Genomic DNA, 8,098 nt, shown 5'->3' with positions numbered 1-8,098 from the left:
CTTTCCGAATACAACTTTTCGATACACTCAACTTAAACAGTCGCGCTATAACAAACACTATAACGAACGAACGTTAACTTCAACAATACGTCTCTCTCTGACTGCAGTTCAATTACTCATTACCTACACACATATTATTGCGTCACCCTCTTATATATATACCAGACTACCCTATATCTAGTAATCTCCCGACAATTCACGAAGGTACAAGATATTTCCAGAAAGCAGGGGGGCGTGACACTAGTCACGTGACCTCGCTGACGCAACACTGCCCCCTCCTTAATATTATTCGTCCCGAACAATAACCACATACAATAAACCAATAATAATTAACAATAACTTAATTAAATGTACATAATTACAAACACAAAATTACAATTCAACAAAGTCTCTTAATTTTACGGGACGTATCTTCTTCCGTACTGGTCTCCGTCTTGTTGGCTTCTGCTTCACGTGGGGTTCATCTGCTTCATCAGTAAATGTCCTATCATCGGTAACAGTCACATCAGTGGTATTAACTTCATCAAGAGCTTCATCGTTTCTCTTCTCAAAACTGAGTAGAGTTTCCTCTTCGACGGTGGCTTCTTCAGGTGGCACGTCTTCAGCAGCGTCTTTTGTTCTGTTTTCCACTTCGTCCCAACTGAAATGTCCTGGACCGTGATAACGCCAAAGCCTGTTGGCATGCACCACTTTTAGTTTACCTCACCGACCACATTTTATCCGGAAAGTCACGTCTGAGAGACGATTCACTATGTCATATGGGCCTTCCCATGAAGAAGACAACTTAGGAGACTTCCCTTTTGTCTTCCTGGGATTATACAACCATACCTTGTCTCCTGGTACAAAGCTGACTTCAGTAGATCTCTTATCATAAGTTAACTTCATCGAATCACCAGACGTTTTCAAGTTTGAACGCACTTGATGGTGGATATCATCCATCCTTTCCGATAACACTTTCACAAACTCTGACACATTCTCAGGCAACTCTTCATAAGGTGGGCATCCCTTATGCTTGGGTCCCTTTTAGCACTACATGTACTGCATGTCCTGCACCATTCTTCCACATCTCGCCTCATACCTATCCAATAAAATCTTTGTCGTATGTGATTCAATGTCTTCTTGATTCCGAGATGTCCTCCTGTTAAACTATCATGGGATTGACGCAACAGTATTTAATCTTAGTACTTCATGAAACTTTTGTTTTTCTTTTGTATTTCCTGTAATAATGTTTTATACTATTAATAAATTTAACATCTACTTACCATTACTCTTTTATTTTGTTGTTGTAAATTATGTACGTGTAATGCTTGTGTGTTTTCATAATAATTTATGTACTGTACGTAACAGGAAATTAGTCAACAACAACAACAAACGTCAGACACTGAAGCACACATTTTATTATTTTGTTTGTTTGTTTTTGACTTTCGCGCAAAGCTACACGAGGGCTATCTACGTTAGCCGTCCCTAATTTAGCTGTGTAAGACTAGAGGGCAGGCAGCTAGTCATCACCACCCACCGCCAACTCTTGGGCTACTCTAAAACCAACGAATAGTGGGATTGACCGTCACATTATAACGCCTCCACGGCTGAAAGGGCGAGAATGTTTGGTGGGACAGGGATTCGAATCCGCGACCCACAGATTGAGAGTCGAGTGTCCTAACCACTTGGCCATGCCGGACCCTTGCAATGAAGGTGCTGACTGCCGAACGAATCTCGCTCTCAGATGGTAGACCCAATGCAGAAGGGTATTTCATTTTAACTTCTCAAGCATGCGACCAGGACCCATTTACATCATCATACATTTGATTCACATCATTTATATATCGATGAATATACATTTTTCCCCCATAAGTTTTTACTTGAACAGGCCTTATTGCCCAACCTTTCTGAAAAGATTCGTAACGTTTTTCAGGTCCAAGAACAAAATGACTACCTAAATTACCATCATTGATACGTTGAATAAATGCAACAGATCCTCCATCCAGTAGAATTTCAGTAGGTTCAGGAAGACCCCGGATTTAGCTGTGTTACGTCACGAGAGAATCAATGAAAGAAAGTTTAGCCAATTATCTTTTTTTTCGGTTTAAATAGCCACGTGGGACTGATATTTCTTTTTACCTCAGAGGTATGCATTACATGATAATACAAAATGCAACGACTCCTAATTTTATTCACAGTTTTGCACGTCCCCCCCTCCCCATAGATGTAAGTTGGTACCGAGAATTAAATATAACAATATATTCGTAAAGATTTAAAAAGAGAAATAAAATACAATTTCTCTGCATGAAAATAAAAAAAATTTTGAATTTCTGAATAAATTTCGAAAAATAAAAATGCCTCACTGCGAAAAACTAAGATGAAACATTATATACGATAATAAATGTTGGTCCGAGAAAAAACAAATCAGAAAACTATTTTAAATTCCTTACGTATTTTTAAATAGTAAACATCCTGACAGTACAGCGACCGACACGTGCTTAGTAAAATCTAATTCAGTAAATTTAATTTCCTCCAAGAAAAGTGAAACATTTTAACTAATTATAATGACACGTACTATTTATATTTCCTGTCTGACAATGCACAATAAATATTACATTACTAAGTGTACTCCTTGCTGAAAGAAAGGGGTGGGAAACGTCAATAATTTGAAGAATACGTGCGATGTACTCGGAATAATTTCCTTATGTAATTATTATTTTTTATTAAGTTTTTATCCCCTTAAAAAAGGATAATTAGGTTGGCGCTTTCAACACAACGAGGCGGCGGAGAACTTCACTGCCATCTCGTCTGTATTCACTTTTATAAACTAATTTATTTACTGCTCGAGACTCATAAAGAATTAACTCCGTTACTTCATGGACTAACGTATGTACAGGAAGGATGATGACTTGTGACTTACGTTTTCCCATATGAAAAACGGCATAAAAGGAAATGTTAATTCCCTAAAGTTGTTTAAAACTCTTATAAAGACTATACTAAATTTTTTGTATTAATTATTCAAAGCTTGCGCGCGTTGCATCCACTACAAGAACCGTTAGATTGCGTTTATGGTTTTATGTGTCAAAGAACTTTCTTCTTGTAAATTAGTGTATACAAAACTTCTGTCAATAGCTAGAGGGTCAGTCATTCTTTCACCAATATCTAGTGCTTAAGTACACATTGCATTAATTCAGAATGACATTTCTACTCGTGGCTTAAATATTTAAATATGTCATAACTTACTCAAACTATAATGATAATATACATTTTAAAGCTAGTTTCGATAAACTATAATAAAAATTGGGAATATATGCTTAGTTCGTTTAATTAAAAAACACTATTAATAATTATTAAATAAAGCACTTTTATAAGCAGAATTATCAGCAAAACTGACAAAACATGAGCCACAAAAGTTTGTGTATATAGAAAATTCCACACTTTCTATAACGTCACACAGCCACATTTTTGGCCGCGGTCGGGTATTGGGCTACCCGGTAATACTCGGCTTCGGCCGAGTGTCGAAATTAGGCATCTAAGCCCTAATCTTTGTGGCAACTAAAGCGGTACTGAAAGTTACAGTCAATAATTGGCTTAGTTATTTAAAAAAAAAAGTCGGGGATTTAGAGAACTATAGTGGTTAATAACAGAGATGGCTTGAGATATGGATTTCTGGGAAAAGTGGGGGTTTTGTTCAATAGGGGGTTAGGAATTGATAAGTTGGGGCTAGGCATTGAAACTTGAAAGTAAAATTTGAATGTTCTGTTGGTGATTATTCAGTTAAATGTAATAAACGTCAGTTTTGTTTTGTTTCTAATTTTTGTGTATGCTGTTGTTTTTTCTTAGAGGAGGAACAAAAGGAGAACCCGCTCCCGGTTGACACCTGGACCGGCCGAAGCTTAGTGATTGGGTACCCGGACCCGGTTGACACCTGGACCGGCCGAAGCTTAGTGACTGGGTACCCGGACCCGGTATTCGGCCAGATTTCACTAACCGTGCATCCCTAATATATGCCCCCCAGTGGCACAGCGGTATGTCTGCGGACTTACAACGCTAGAAACCGGGTTTCGATACCCGTGGTGGGCAGAGCGCAGATAGCCCTTGTGTAGCTTTGTGCATAATTCAAAACAAACTAACAATCCCTAATATATATACATATATAAGTATTCGATGATGTTTGTAAGATAATTGTTTCTTTACAACTTATATAATGTTTGCCTTTTTTAGAAGGAAGTACACTTTGCAAAAATTGTCATCTAAAATTCAAACAACTCTGCAAACAATATTTTTACATCGTTGTGATACACATTTATCTAAATTTATCTGATTAGTTAATGCTGATGAAAAAAAAATATTAAGGGACTGCATTGTTTTATACTGTAGAGTAACAATTGTGTAAATAACTTTCCATCATCGAACCTACTCCTATATTGCTAACAGCTATAACAGGTATAATGTCTCCTATGTGTATGTACACACTCACACACACATATGTAAGATCTCGGTATTGTATTTTCGAATGTCATGGATTAATAGCATTGATAAAAAAATACATCTCAGTATTTACACTCGCATATATTATTTTTAACTGCGGAGTGGACAGTAGTAATGTTTTTTTATAAGAAATAAACTCAGTGGCGTAGGGGAAGCGAGGGGGCCGGGTACCCCAATTGTCAATCTGTTCCAGTAAAATTGCATCAAAATTAAGAAAATTACTGTCAGTAGAAGTAGAAGAATGCGTAATCCAGAACCTTCTGGTAGCTTCTAAGGCCCCTAAGGCGAGCTCTGGGCCCTGGCCGTAATGGGTGTGCCTGTGGCGCACATTCCCTTGTTACGGTCGGTCAAATAAACCTTGCCTCACCTCTTTTAATTTCCATCCTAAACCTATGCAATTCAATGATCTAATGATATTTATAGAGAATTTCCATTTTGAGGGTAAACCAAGTTAGATAAAAGCGATGTTTCAGTTCACGTGCTTCCGCTATAGTTGCTCATGCTCGGTCTGACAACCATGATTGCTTACACAGCAGTTAGTTTCCTCCATAAAGCTCTGATTAGAAACACGTGTCATTACGGATTTATTTATTTTAGCAACGAGCTGAAAAACTCAAAATTTAGATATTACTACACTGTTTTTTTTATATACGTTATTCATGTAATGACGATGTGTTAATAGTCCATAGCAATATTTGTGTTAGGATTCGGATGTCGTATTTGAAAGATGTAGTATGTTTCGGGTATTTGCAGATCTTCTTTGAATCAACGGTTTCCTCTCGTCTGCATAGCTGTAATATCTTATTAGGGAAATTTATGTGAAACAATGGCTTCAGATTCTACGCAAGTTTTGTGTTCGTTAATGACATGAAATTATATATAAAGCACAGAAATATGTGTGTCTTCCTTATTTTCTGTCTGTCCGTTATCTAACTACTCCTAAGTTGCTGGGCCAATCTCAATCATACTTTGCGAGGTGATAGTTTGGAACAAGAGGCATGTTAATGGTTGGTTGACAGCCCCCTCCACCCCATTATTACTGTATTGAGCATATATTATCTTTGACATAAGTTAACCTATTCTACGTATAGAGACTTGGTAACCTCTAAGGTCAAAGTTTTTCGTATAATTTGTATCTTCACGATTTCTTTAAACTTCAGCTGTCACATTTTATTAGCTTAATGTATCGAATTTTTGTTTTGACTGGAATCTTGTTCAATTTTTGCATTTGTCATCATATCACATGTCATAGAAAGACTTACTTGTAATCATAAGAGGTGGAACCAGGGGGACTGGGGTACGTGACCCAAACTTTGAACCGGTGGTGAAGTGCCCCTTTGAATGAGGAATACATACTTGTATATAACTATTATGGAAAGTCGCTGTTTCAATCTTGAATTCAATGGTCATGGTACCCCACCTCCAATTCAAATATGTTTTGCCTCATATGTTTATAATTAACTGATAAAAACAACAACACACGAATCATGTAAAAGTATCGCGCATAAAGCAAAGAAAACTAACCGACACGGTAAAGACTTTTCACGAAACGAGACAAAGAGTTTAGAGTTTTGCTTTACTTCTTTCCAAACAGTTATATATTAGTCAGAAACTCTAGCGGAAAATGTTGGCATGAAATACAGAAGAAAATAAGTTATTAATTATGATAACTTACGAGCGAATGAAAGTGGTCCTTTCGTCAATGCCGTGGTTCATCAGGTCGGCTGGAAATCAACAGACATAGTAGCTATTTATATCATCATTAAGAGTTTGTTTGTAATTATGCACAAAGCTACACAATGGGCTATCTGTGCTCTGCCCACCACGGGTATCGAGACCCGGTTTCTAGCGTTGTAAGTCCGCAGACATATCGCTGTGCTACTGGGGGGGGGCTTCATTAAGAGAGAAAACAAGTTTAACTATTTGACAAAGCAGATGTCGTCAGGATCAATGAAACAAATATTGTTAAAGAAAGTGACAGACGCTAATTGTTGTACATAAACTTACGTTTTAACTCACTACTAGAACAGATGATACGAGAGTGTGATGGATAACTACTGAAATGAAGAGTTGTCTTCTACGGGCTTTTATTAGAAGCATCAGTAGTTATTTTTGTTATGATGCACATGATATTAAAACTTTCAGTTAAATTTTGGCGTATAATGGCGTAACTCTTCCAGAACACTGACTGGAAATGGGAGCTTCTCATGATGTAACTTTTACAACATCCGCAGATAGCTATAAGTTGCAATAGAATCTTACATTACCATTATTACAAGCATTATCTTCTTACTTTAATGCACCTTGTAGCTTTGTATGTCTGCATGTAAAATTATCTCCTGCCTTCAGTTCTGGAGTTAGCAGGACAAAACTTGGCAGGTGGATTCGAAGTGGTTCGGGGGGAGAGGATACTTATTTATATGACATAGGCCCTACTAAGGGGTATACCAAGAGGGCTAAAACACATTTAATAGGTCATCCAAACGAGTTGGCTGTATAAGAGTGGGTGTTTAGAGTCGCTGAAGCCGAATCTGATATCGGATTTCGTGTTTTTGACCCATAGGGATCTTGAGGCGTCATATATGAAACTTTGTTCATACCCCCACTCATAAACTAGGTGGACCAAAATTGGCGCACGTGCTTAGGTACCATAGGTGAGTGTCTTAACAAGTGTTTTTGTTTGTTTGTTTTTAGTACGAGCCCTCCCTTCTTGGGATAGCTATAGAAGTAATTATGGATAATGTAAGCAATGGGCCTTTGTGAATCATGAAGGGGGGAAGGGCATTGATCTCCGCAGCAGAGCGCAGGTATTTTATGCTAGTTACCTTAATAAATAGTAATTAGATTAGTGACTTTTTTGGGGAAATACTGAATTTAGCAACAGTAACAATTTACAGTAACCGATTGCTCTTATAGATCGTATTATATTTTGCATAGGGCTGTATCTTCGGAGTAGCTTTTAAAAATGTTCTGCAGCAAGTGAGAGTGTTGTTTTTTTTCACCATTAGCAAAGGTATTGTTGCAGGTGAATCCAAGTTTCGATAGATGACACTATTTTGTTTTTACCGACTTTTCATACAAATAAGAGAAAAGGCTGAAAATCTAGTGATGGATTGTTTGTTTTGAATTTCGCGCAAAGCTACACGAGAGCTATCTGCGCTAGCCCTTCCTAATTTAGCAGTGTAAGACTATAGGGAAGGCAGCTAGTCATCACCACCCACCGCCAACTCTTGGGCTACCCATTTACCAACGAATAGTGGGGTTGACTGTCACATTATTACGCCCCACGGATGAAAGGACGAGCATGTTTAGTTGGAAAGGGATTCGAACACACGAGCCGCAGATTGCGAGTCGAGCGCCCTAACCACCTGGCCATGCCGGGCTCTTGTGGTGGTAGTGAAAGAAAAAGTTTTTATTGGTTATTTGTACACGGACTGCAAAATTTTGGCTTAGCATTTCTGTAATTAACAGTGAAGGTTTGATTTCTTATTCTTATAATTAATAAGTAATAGATGGTTTGGTTGATACGACCTTACAGAAAACAGTGTTCATTACAATTTTGTTGCTTCCAGGATAAAAATGAATAGGAGTGTTGATTATAGCTGTAAATTGTTTGTTTGTTTGTTTG

The 8,098-nt window shown here is 37.7% G+C and overlaps 1 long non-coding RNA gene across 1 annotated transcript in view; it reads left to right on the top strand.

Annotated features, from left to right (window-relative positions):
• The window catches only part of LOC111086793, a 24,718-nt gene extending 23,055 nt beyond the window's left edge, over nt 1-1,663 (top strand). The window contains exon 4 of the long non-coding RNA XR_002611512.1: nt 1,653-1,663. This is a non-coding gene — a long non-coding RNA (uncharacterized LOC111086793). The remainder of the gene's footprint in view (nt 1-1,652) is intronic.
• Nucleotides 1,664-8,098: the final 6,435 nt, after the last annotated feature.

This window comes from Limulus polyphemus, unplaced genomic scaffold (assembly GCF_000517525.1).
Source record: "Limulus polyphemus unplaced genomic scaffold, Limulus_polyphemus-2.1.2 Scaffold1434, whole genome shotgun sequence".
In the NCBI taxonomy this organism is placed as follows: Eukaryota; Metazoa; Arthropoda; class Merostomata; order Xiphosura; family Limulidae; genus Limulus; species Limulus polyphemus.
The sequence above is the reverse complement of the archived record's forward strand: the minus strand, read 5'-3'. Positions and strand labels throughout refer to the sequence as shown.